Below are 12,279 nucleotides of genomic sequence, written 5' to 3'. Positions count from 1 at the left end.
GGTCATTTGGCTGTCATCACTGATTGATCTTCAAGCAGACCATCAATCGCAACCTCATCATTGCTCTCTTTACCAGTTTCCTGCACAATGGTATCAAGAGTGCCAGAAGTGTGTGGAAATTATCGTGTTGCTTTTTTTTTTTCATTCAAATTCTCAACTTCTATATATGCAAGAGCTGTATATGAATAAAATCAGTTGGTGTCTAGTCAATAAAATAGAACGGTTGTGGCTTGCTCAATACCAGCCAACAAACACTTCGTGGACTTGTATCAGACTCAGACAATCCCATTGAAGAAGAAAGGTTAGTTGACCGAGGCAAAATACTTTAATGATTTTCATAATCAACCCACTCCTTCAAGTTTTCAAGATTACCATGATGCTGTCGCATAATCTTGTCGGTGTTATCTTTGAGGAAGAATACATCTGCCCTTATTTTCTATATTTCTTTGAATTTTTATCTTTAGCCAATGCTTGAAATAAGAAACGCTCTTATCTGGTGACTGATCAAACTCCTGCAGCTTTTGATGGACTTGGCCCATGTCCATTATTACCCCATGCTCTATTTCTGAGTCAAACCATTCGCAGAATTCAATAAAACCTGCCTCTTGCTCCTCATTAATACTTCTCTGTCCTCTCTTCCTTTTTTCTTTCTCATCAGTTTTAGACAAACTGTCACATCTCGTAAACATGGTACAGTGTTTCTTCTGCTACCAAGACGTTGGTCCCCTCCAGGCATCCCCGCGAGTCCGTGCTGTCTTAAGCAAACTTGCCGTCAGTCTATCTGTAGTCAAATTATCTGGCACTCTGTATTTCTTTCTAGCTATAGTTCTGGATTATTTTTGTAGAGCTGCGCTGGTTTGTTGCAAAGAATGCATACATCCTTATATAGGAGGTTAGCTGCCTGTGTTTTTGTAGATCTGCAGCCAGTTGATGAACTGGACTGACAAGTTATGCGTCCTCTCTTAAACTTTGATAACTCTTTATCTGACTTTGATGTTTGACCTGACTTCTTGGTGGTTAAAACAAAGTTGTTGTACAGATCATTTTTACACTTCTGGTGGTACCTCAGCTTTCCTTCTTTTTGATCCTACTTCATACGTTCTGCAATATTAGCATTTCCGACAGTTTCTGCTTGTTTCAATAAAATTGAGTACACCTTTGGAGTTGCTTATATGAGCCTTTTAGCTGATGTATCCGAGCGAGAACAGATGAAGCAATTGAGCACAAGCAGGGGCGTATCCAGAAAACCAAAAAGGGGGGGTTTCGAATTTTCAACTTAGGGAATTCCCCGTTTGTCCGTCTGACGTTAATGACGTAATAATATAGCGACGGATATGACGTCATGAAATATCGATTGTAATGACGTCATATGCCTTTCATGGCGCAACGGTAAAGAAGCGCTGATCTATTTCCAAAGACACCGTCAAAACGCAAGCAAAGCGGACGTAGGAAGATCATTCGCGCAAAGCGCGAACAATTTTTTGCACTTTCGTAGTTAAATGGCCAAAAAGTGTTTGAAATGGACTTTTGTATAGTTTGTCAAAGAGGCGGTGGGCGGATCCGGCCCGCAGGCCGTAGGTTGCCGACCCCTGTCTCACACCGACATTTGATATTAACGCGGACAGCAAACAGCGAGAAACATCAGCACCGCCTAACTCGACGTTTTTAGCGAGAAAAAGGCGGAGACCGCTTGATTTATTGTTGCTGATTGTCGAACACACACTTGCTGATCAGCCAACCCGAACGAATAACGAAAGGCAAAAGAGAAAAACTATCTAGAGTTTACGGTCGACCAAACAAAAAAAGAAAAACGGCGTTTTTCCTTTGATTTTAATTTCGCATTAGCTTAAGACGCGTGACCTAATTACATTAAAAACATTGCCGCTTAGAACGGTGTGTAAAACCCTGACAAAAACGTACAAAAAACGATAATGACACTTACAAAAAGGGGGGGTCCGAACCCCAAAAACCCCCCTCCCTGGATACGCCACTGAGCACAAGCGATAACGGCTTCATCCATTTTGCTAGATTATTTATTATATATTTTGGGAGTCGACAAACCCTGGCACTCGATTTCTTGGGCACGCCAAATGACTTAACGCGCACGTTATATCACCTTAAGAAAGTGCAACCATTACATCACTGCCACATCACCAACATTATTATTACATCACTAATACTTTAGCGCTAACTAAATGGTTGCACACATTTCCAGTTCGTGTCACAAATTGGTGTCTTAACTTTTGTATTTCACATTATTTTCTGTGGGCGTTAAACGTGTTGTTTACGACTAACCGTTTGTATTCTACTCTACATTACATTAAAAGTAAGCACGTGTGTTTTTGTGCGACTGAAAAACCCAGCTTAAAGCGAAATTGATAGTTAACACTTCTAGGTAACGGCTGAAAAAGGTCGAAGTATATATTCGAAAATTGCGGGCTCAGTATTGTGTTTGTGACAGCATACTGTGACCTATAAAGTGGTTTGCTGAATATCCATCTTAATTTAGGTACGTAAATGGATGAAATACAAGCTGTAGAGTCGGACCCAGATTAGGGATTCGACGAAATCGCAGATTCGCCTGGACTCGGGTTGTTTTTACCCGACTCCGCAGTCCTGGTTCCTGTAGTACAATATAAATGTTAACAATTAACTGAGAATCATAATAAACCATTATTTAACCCCTCCAAAGTTAATTAAGGACGATTAATTTTTATTTTTTTTATTTAATTTTTATTTTTTTTAATTCTCGAAATTTAACATTTTTTTTCTGGGTTTCCCACAAGACTTGAACTTCAACATTTTAACACATGTTATTACACACCTTTACAAACATATTGGTCAAGAAATTGTTTGGTAACAATTTAGTTAACAGATTTGTGAAATATTTTATAAAATGCCCTTATTAACAAGGAACACAGTTGATTTGAAAAGCGCAAAACTGCATTTTTGTTTTTATATTTTTTATAATTCATCCCCCATTGACCCTATAATTTAACGTTTTTTTCAAACTATCAAGATTTACTTTACTAAATTTATAAAAAGGTAAAATGTTTTAAAATATGGATTGTAATAAAAAAAAAGTTTTGGCTAATTGTAATCGACATTACGTTCAATATGCAGTTTAGGCCTATATAAAACCATCATTATTTGTATGAACAACTTTTAGTTTAAAGTGTTTTAAAACTAATTCTTTTTTCTTTCTGCGAAACCAGTAAAAATGATCTATTTGCGATTGAAAAAGAGAACATTCAACCCAGATATATTCCTTAAGTTAAGTTGTCAATGTTTTTGTGCGAAATGTTGTACGCAATTCCAATGTAATCAAATATTTGCAAGCATTGCGTTTATTATTTAAACAATTTATTACTTAAGCCAGGGGTGCACAACCTGCGGCCGTTGACTATTACATGTTTAGGAAATAAAAGTGTCGGCCGTACGTTGATACCAACTTATGTTTACTTAATGCCAAAATAGGAATTTTGAAAGTGGTATAACTTTTTTTCGTCTGTCTTTATTGTGTTTTAATCCATTATGCACTATTTGTCACAGCATGTAATTGTAATATTGTGCGCCGCGTTACTAAAAAAACATAAGTCCAGTTTCTGTTAAATTAAGACATAAATGCAGTATTTTTTAACAATATAGGATTATTTTTATGTGCCTAAGTCCATTTCATTTGAATTAAAGGTTTGCCAATTTAAACCCAATAAACGCATTTTTTGCGCTTAACGTGATTAGAACTTTTTTCAGTTTTATGGTTTCGCACGAGTTCGAACTACATATATTTTTAGAATTAATTGGTTTATGACGCCACGTTATGACGTCACAAATATTCTACTGGCGGCCCTGAGAAAAATAAAGACTATCAATAGGGCCGTTACGGCTAAAAGGTTATACACCCGTGACTTAAGCAAATGAATCGTAATCATATAGAAATGTATATCTAACAGATATATATTTCTGAATTTCTTTATTTTATTTCCATTATAACACAAGTTATTTTTAGGAACATCGAGATGCCAGTATCCAGCAGCGACATGTCCTCATTCTGCACAGCAGTACCCGCCACCCCCCCCCCCTCCGTTGTATGAATCCGATTGAATATGCCATTGATGAAGATTCGTTGGGCGAGACTAATATTTTTTTAGTTTACGTCGGATGTCACCTAATATACCATCGAAACACGAATAATACCTCGGGTTCTACTGTTTCGTTACTTTTCTCAACTTTAATTTTCAATAAAATTTTAAAGCAAGCACACCGTTATGAGTACGTTTAACGTTATGGGTACGTTTCTGGTAGTCTACACATTTACGTCCATATAACATTTTCGTACAACGTTATAGGAAAGTCAGTAATAAACGTTTGCGTTTTACGTTTGTAATATTTATCGTTTTACAAACGGTAGTTAGAGTCTACACAATTACGTCCATACAACATTTCCGTACAACGTTATAGGAAAATCAGTAATAAATGTTGGTGTTTTACGTTTTTCGAAAGTTAGAATTGACGTAATATTTATCGTTTTACAAACGGTAATTAGAGTCTACACAATTACGTCCATACGGCATTTCTGTGCAACGTTATAGGAAAATCAGTAATAAATGTTGGTGTTTTACGTTTTTCGAAAGTTAGAATTGACGTAATATTTATCGTTTTACAAACTGTAATTAGAGTCTACACAATTACGTCCATACGACATTTCTGTGCAACGCTATAGGAAAGTCAGAATTAACGTAATATATGTCGTTTTAAAAACGATGCTGGGAGTCTACACTTCACGACAAAACAACGGTCCGGCAAAACGTTATTGGTAGTTTAAAACTTTAAATAGTCCAATAAAAAACGCTTTTGCAACGGTAAATTGTTTGCTGGGGCTAACCTGATAATTCGTTTTTTTAATTGGTTTTTATACAGGGTTCCCAACCTTATTTACACTGTGGCTCCCTTTTTAGCATTGAATGGCTTTGCATTAAAATAGAATTTCCACCTGCTGATAAGTATTTCGTGTGTATAGGCTTTAAAAAAAGATACCGGACATCTGAGTGAAATATGACTAATCCACACCCTTTTAAACAACTAACTAGGCCTATTTTTATGTTATGTTATTTTACAATAGATTTACTTTTAATAATGCTATCTTAATATTACTGTAGGGTATTTTATTGCAAAGGTATGTTGAACATAGCCCTGTACCTTTGGCTGAAAATCTGGCATTTCAAAGAATATTATAGCTACAGAAATAAAAACTTCCATCTTGAAAGACCAATTCTAGAACTTTGCGTACATTTTTTGTTTTTTTATTTCATTTAGAAGCCTATATTTGGCCTCGTACCGAAAAACAAAAGCATAATACGAAGTTCAATAATAAAAAAACTGATGTTGACTTTTTATTAGGTGTGAGCTGCATCATATGAAACTGAGATCCCGATTAAAAGTTAATACAAACATATTTGAGTCTTCCCTTGCAGATTTTGATTCCAAACCAATAAAGAAGGTATTGTAGATGCCCTATAATTCCCAACATACGTGTACGACTGTACGCGAAACCTTTTCTCTCATTTTTATGCGCGCTGTCACCGCTCGTTTCGCCATTGCCAAATAAACTGGTTGTCGCCTTATTGGTGACCCGCAAGTTGGTTTCCTAAAGGAAGCATGAGCTTAGAATCGAAACACGCAGTCGCTCTTAAGTTGCCAACATTCCGAACCGCTCAGCCGAAAGTATGGATTCAGCAAACCGAGGCGCAGTTTGCCTTACGAAACATCGCCATGACATCATGAAGACTACTGCGTACCTTTGGGCAAATTTCAATGGGTGTTTATCAGAGTCGGATCAATTTGAATTGATGTAGTGGCATACTACTCCGACTGATTGTGTTATTTGTTGGCATCCCAACGTACCATCTTGCTAAACACCTAGCCAGCAGAATTGTTTTGATTACCACTGGTCGGCAACACCGATCGAACAGTTCGAAACTCAACTGAGTTTGCGGACTTTATCACCAGCGTCTCACTGGCAAACGACGACACACTAGTGTCATTCGATGTGATATCTCCCCTATTAATTTGGCGATAGAAGTGGCTTCATCTAGGCCAGGGATGGCGAACCTTTTCATCGCGCGGGTCACAAACACGACTTTAATTTTACAAAATGCAAAGTGGGTCATACATTTAATTATTTGCTAATTTTATGCGAAACTCTGCTGTTGCGTCGTTTCAAGTGTTACTAAGCCCGTTTATATGTACGTTCAAGCCGGATTCGAAACTTTTTCGTTAATTCATTCTCTCTCGTTTTGGTGCTGGAATGAATTTAGTTCTCTCGTTTCTTAATCGGTCAAAAGGAGTGGTTTTCAATCCGTTCGCTGCTTAATCTGTTCGTTTCGCGGACGGCCGAAATCGTTTGATGTAGAATGACCTGCTTTAACGCAGTAAACATCACGCCACTTTAGGGGCATTATGACGTAAGACGAACGGCTAGTAGTGAACAAAACAACAAGTTTAGCGCATAAGGAAAGAATATTACATACACTCGTTAGATACTAATTTTTGACAGAGGGGCTGGTCTAGAATCCACAAAGGATGCGGGTTTGGGTAGGTTTAAATAGTAATACTTGGCTCACCCTCACCCAAATATTGCACATTGCTTTAATAATTGTCTCAACGTTGTGGAAGGATTTTAGGCCAGCGCCAAATACAGTTTTCATTAGTCATGTTTGGTACATCTCATCACCTTATTTTGTCCACTTTGCCTTGTATATAGCGTTGACCAGCACACATAAGCTTAACTTTCCTGCACTTATATACTGTGTGCCAGGTAAACTAAAGCACTATACAGTCAAAAACATAATTCGGCAACCCAAACTCAAGTAATTCTTGTTTTTTTCAATTTTAGGTTTATAAAAACGAACAAGCAGCAATAGATTGCTACCGCAAGGAGTAGCCTAAGCCAAAAAATCGGTTGTGCGTCAGAGGTTTACCGGAATATTACGTAATAATGCATATCAGTGCAGCTTGTACACTCAAGCTGACTTGAATTTCGCGCCATGTAGTTACGACGCTGGAACGGATTACTTTTCAATCCGGACTGCATCTAATCTGCCCGCGAAAGTTGCATATAAACAGGCTTACTGTCTGGGTTGGTAATTCAAGGTTTTCGGAGGATTTTCAAGTTCGGATTCCCACAAATATTATAAGAAGCTAAATAGTTAACAAATGCTGCAGCATTTTTTTATGGGATTACAGGAGTTCAGCAGAAAGTTTTCAGCATGGTTTATTGATTTAACCAGGGTTTTAGAACTTTTAGTCCGCGAACTCATAGTTTCCCTTAAATGAAAGGATCACCGCCCGATACGATTTACAGCGATAAACAAAATGCTTTTAGTTGTCTGCTTTTCTGCACCGATTTGTTAAAGTGCAGTTAATGTAGGCCTACTCGTCACGCCTTAAACACTTTTGCACGACCCACAGATTTACCAGTCCTTATTTAAATAGTGTTATCTAACGAAGAACATTTTTTTATATTTGTTCTTTCATACAAATGATTGATAATATTTCGATATTTCTAAAGAGACAAGAGGGTCATTAAAAATCTGTGGTGGGTCACGAAGTGGGACAGTGGTTCGCCATCCCTGATCTAGGCTAAGCGATGATCACAGTCTTAAAGACAGTTTAAAACTGTGTCTGGGAGATACACACCTCACTTTTCATGTGGATTTTTACCAACAGTTGTATGGTACAGCGATGAGTTCCCTGGTATCTGTTGTGGTCGCAAACCTAGTCGTGGAGACCATCAAAGACAATTAAGGCTCTTTCTACCATCGCTCAACCTTTTAGGTTTTGGAAAAGGTATGTAATGGTACCTGTATTGTTGTGTCACATAGGCAAGTAGGCTACGACCTTTCCTGAAGCACTTGAACACCGTGAATGAAACGATCATGTTCACCATGGAATCCGAGAAGGATGGTTGCCTCCCATCCCTCGACACATTGTTGGTACGTTTAGATCAACGGGTAAAGACACAAGTGTACCGTAAACCGAGCAACACATGCAGGGTCTTGCATTTTACATCGCAGCATCCACTGAGCCACAAACGTGCGGTGCTACATGCCTTAACTAACCAAGCTATATAAGACGACTCACAAGCGATCTGACAGACCTTTTCCCGACCTGGGGTCCCCCTTGGGGGTCCGTGAGAAAGCATTTGCGGTTCCGTAATAACCTTGATGAATTTTGGGAAAAAACCGAAAAGCGATCTTTTTACTTTCATTTCTCTCTTTAAATGCACATGTGTCAAGTTAAAGCCCGCGAGAATAAACTGTCAGTAGAATAACTATTACAATAGTCAATAGTATGTTAATTGAGTTTCAGGCAAAATTTAGTTAGGGCTCCGCAGAATTAATAATTAATTTGTCTAAAGGAGTCCGTGACAACAAAAAGGTTGGGAACCACTGCTCTAAATGGAAGAATCCTGGGCATAAGCCTTCTGCTCGACGAACGGATGGTTTAGTGTAGAAGGCATGATTTATTACCAACTAATGACTTTTGTATTTACCGTACGTTTTATGATGTCTCTGCTTATGTGACAGAATTATTGCCTAAGCAACGCTAACTCGCACCAAAGTGTTACATGCTAAATGGCTTGTTCCGCCATTATCTCACTGCGGTCAGCATTTGGATTTTCTGTACTTCAGACAATCCGCTTGAAAGCTAACGTCTTCTTAGCTATCGACTTGTACTGCGTTGATATTTTTGCAAGTGGCATCTGCTATATGTTAACGTGTTTCGCCGATCTATAGTTTGAAACTGGTTGTTCATTCATCGACTAATACAATTCTAATCATCATAACGTCTTGTAGCTGGCTCGCGAGTTAGATACGCAACCTGAAGAAGTCTAAACGAAAACGTCATTAGAACGCACTTCTGTTAAATAAACTATTATAAGTTCAATAACTTAAACTCGGGCCCCACACTAGTCCTAGTGCTCATACCCTACATCCCACATTTATCGGATTTTGGAATATGTCGGTAGCCATAACCCCATACCAAACTCTGTGTAGGCTGCTTTCGCGACCCAAGGACCCAGTCAATATATTCGACACAAAGGGTGTAGTAGATCGCATACCCCGTGCTGAATGGTCATAGCTGTGTATATTGGCGAAACAAGGCGTTCTTTAACACAAGAAGAAAACAACACAAGCGGGATGTCCGTCAACGTGATGCCTCGAAATCAGCGTTGGCCGGTCATGCAACCAGTCAAAGTCATAACATGGACTTTGAATGTTCATGTATTGTGACTCGCGAGATGGACTACCATCGCCGGGTGTTTCTGTAATCATGGGCGAAACATGAGCACGACAATACAATCAACATTTAGCAAGAGACTTTTTCTGCACCGGCATATCATTTTCTGTGAAGTAGCGTGCTTTAGAAAGCTGCAGCCTCGTTTTTTTCGCATTGTCCGGTTATAGCGTTTTTATCTCGTTTTTCGCGCCTCGTGGTTTAGAACGTGCGGTTCATTGTTGTTTTTATTTCTTTTATTGTGTGCCTGGTAGGCCTATATATATATATTCATGTTTTCGCCTTTAGCTGCATTTATATTGCCCTGAAAAAGTTGGTCGAAAACGTTGGCACTTGAATATTTTCTTTCTTGGAAGAACAATTGTACAATTGAAACAATGCCTGGCAGCAACAGCATATTTATTAAATTAACACCCTATCTGTTAGAAATTAGTTGGGTTCTAAGCCAAAAGGTCTACGACAATTAGGGCATCCAAGGGCAGAAAAGTCTGACTTTTAGACCTCGAGGTCTTGGACAATGCACTAATTGGACCTTTAAGTAAACTTCCGGCTTAGATAAATAAAAAAAATCGCTTAACATTCACAAAGATAAAATAAATGTGAGTGGAATTATTAATTCTAGACCTACCTGAACCCAAAGGCTAACCCGGACCCCAACCCATATAATGTAGGGCTACCATATTTTTAGCACACAAAAAGAGGACATTTTTTTGTCGACAAGTAAAACGAAAGTAGAAATGTTACGTTTGAGTTTAATTATGTTTTATGCTGATTTTTGGAATGTTTGGTTGTTTTGGGATTCTCGGATTAATTTTCGATAGGAAATTTGATGTTGCTGGCCGACTTGAGTGCAAATATTGATCTATTTGTTGCGAGCGAGATGGTTTTGCTGTTGGCGACTACGAAGAGAGTTATAAGTGACGATTTAAAATCCTACGTTCTAAAGTGAATCATCACACATCTTTTCTTTATTAATGTGCCTTTTTACATGTGGGGTTCGGTTGCAATTTTTCTCGCGCACTGTTGAAATACCAATCAAGGAGGTAGGGCTGGTTAAGCAATTTTTTGGAACCTTTTTTAAACCAGCAATTCAGCATGTTTTGTGGCTACATTATTTTTTGGAAATAAATACAACGTCTCGTCTTGTTGAAACTGAAGCAAGTTGGTTGTTTATGAGTTCTCATTAATTTATTTGCCTGACGAATCACCTACTTCTCCATAGGGGAGATTGTAGAAAATTTTTCTTTTAGCTAATGTCTTATTCTGATATAAATTCACTCGTTTTCGTTGGCTTAAAGCCAGCAAGCAACGCAGCCAGCTACAACCGTTCTGTTTATTGACTAGACATGACTGGTGTATATTCACATAACGCTTCTGCTTATATAACTGAGAATTTGCATGAACAACAAAAGGGTGTGGGGCGCAGCCACAATGAAAGAGATTTATTGCAAATAAACAAACGACAAACAGTACTTACATGTACTTACGATATACGTACAATAAATATACCTCCGTAACGTACGCGATCTGGACTCCAGAAGTGAACAGCATGCAACACTGCTGGTTTGGGCATAAAATGAAATCTCTTTTATACTTAATACCAGATGGCGTTAATTAAATGTCATAACAGTACGATTCGGCGACGCATCAAAAAACAGGAACTCGGACAATCGACGAAAACACGATCAGGCAATATGCTGTCAATTTGATGAATTCAAACGGGCTGGTGTGACGACGTCACAATCCAACAGACTGTTTCAATTGAATGACCGGAGTTTCAACCCAGTAACAATATGGAGCGCAAACCGCTACATGTCACTCTCCCTGCCTTTAAGACAAGAGGTCCGAAGAAACTTCATCTTCGTGGTGTTCCTCCTGGATGTCAAACATTGTTCGTTGGATAATAGTGTCCTCCTTGTCGATCGGCTCGTTGTGGCAAAAGTCAGGAGCGGTGGCGACCTCCAAGACACAGATGCCTGTTGTCCAACGATGAAAAGCTCGCTTCGCACAAAGCGCGTTGGTAGTCAAAGAGCTGAAGCTGAACTGATCCTATGTGTTCGAGAACCCCTCCGTTATCGAGCTGGTTCGTTGTAGCTGAACGATCTGTGTAAAAATACTTACACCGGCGTATGACAACATGCGAATGCACAAAAATGTAGCCTACAATGCAGAAATAGAGCCGTAAAAATTGTAATTTTAATGTCAAAAGGCAAAACCGTTAGTCAAATGCCTAGAATCTATCGTTCTAGAATACCAAATCAAGAAAGTCAAAAGGTGCTAATCTCTGAAACTCGAAAACAAACTTAACGCCATGCCCATTTTAAATCCCTAAATGACAGACATTTTAACCTTGGCGTAAAGGTTAAACTAAAAAGTTACACTATGCAAGCTTGCAACTCAAATGGACATGCGACGGTATCTCTGCTGTCGGTAAGGTAAAAAGGCATCACGGCATCACGTGGCCTTGAAAACATCGGGATCTATGCCCGGAATACAAACAAAACGGTCAGGTTATTTTAGGTGTGATATCTCTGATCAAACACCGTAAACCATATAGAACCAGACTGCAGGTTAACTGCAAACGGAAATGCACTTCAGAAAGGCGCAACTTCTGTAAGTGTGAGAGATAAATATATCTGTTTATAGGCTTAGAGATTAGTTTACGAGAGACGAACATTCTCTTACGTAAAGTTTCACCTTTAACTTAACAAAAAGAGACGTAATTTTGCAAATGACTGAACAGCTATGCCGTAAATTTAGTTAGCTTAAACGCGGTTTTAAATCTGCATTGTTCGACCGACATGACAACATTAAAACGTGCTGAAAATTCAGCGGTCACACACTTACAACGGCGGCGGATTAGATAGAAAGAGGCGTGGTGCGTAAAAATTATAAAAAAAGGCATGCATCGATAACTGACAATGCATAGCGAGCACAAAAATTACGAATAAACTATAGCTGTCATCCTACGTAATGAGC

This window comes from Ascidiella aspersa, chromosome 3, assembly GCF_963924565.1.
Source record: "Ascidiella aspersa chromosome 3, kaAscAspe10.2, whole genome shotgun sequence".
Taxonomy (NCBI): Eukaryota; Metazoa; Chordata; class Ascidiacea; order Phlebobranchia; family Ascidiidae; genus Ascidiella; species Ascidiella aspersa.
The sequence above is the reverse complement of the archived record's forward strand: the minus strand, read 5'-3'. Positions refer to the sequence as shown.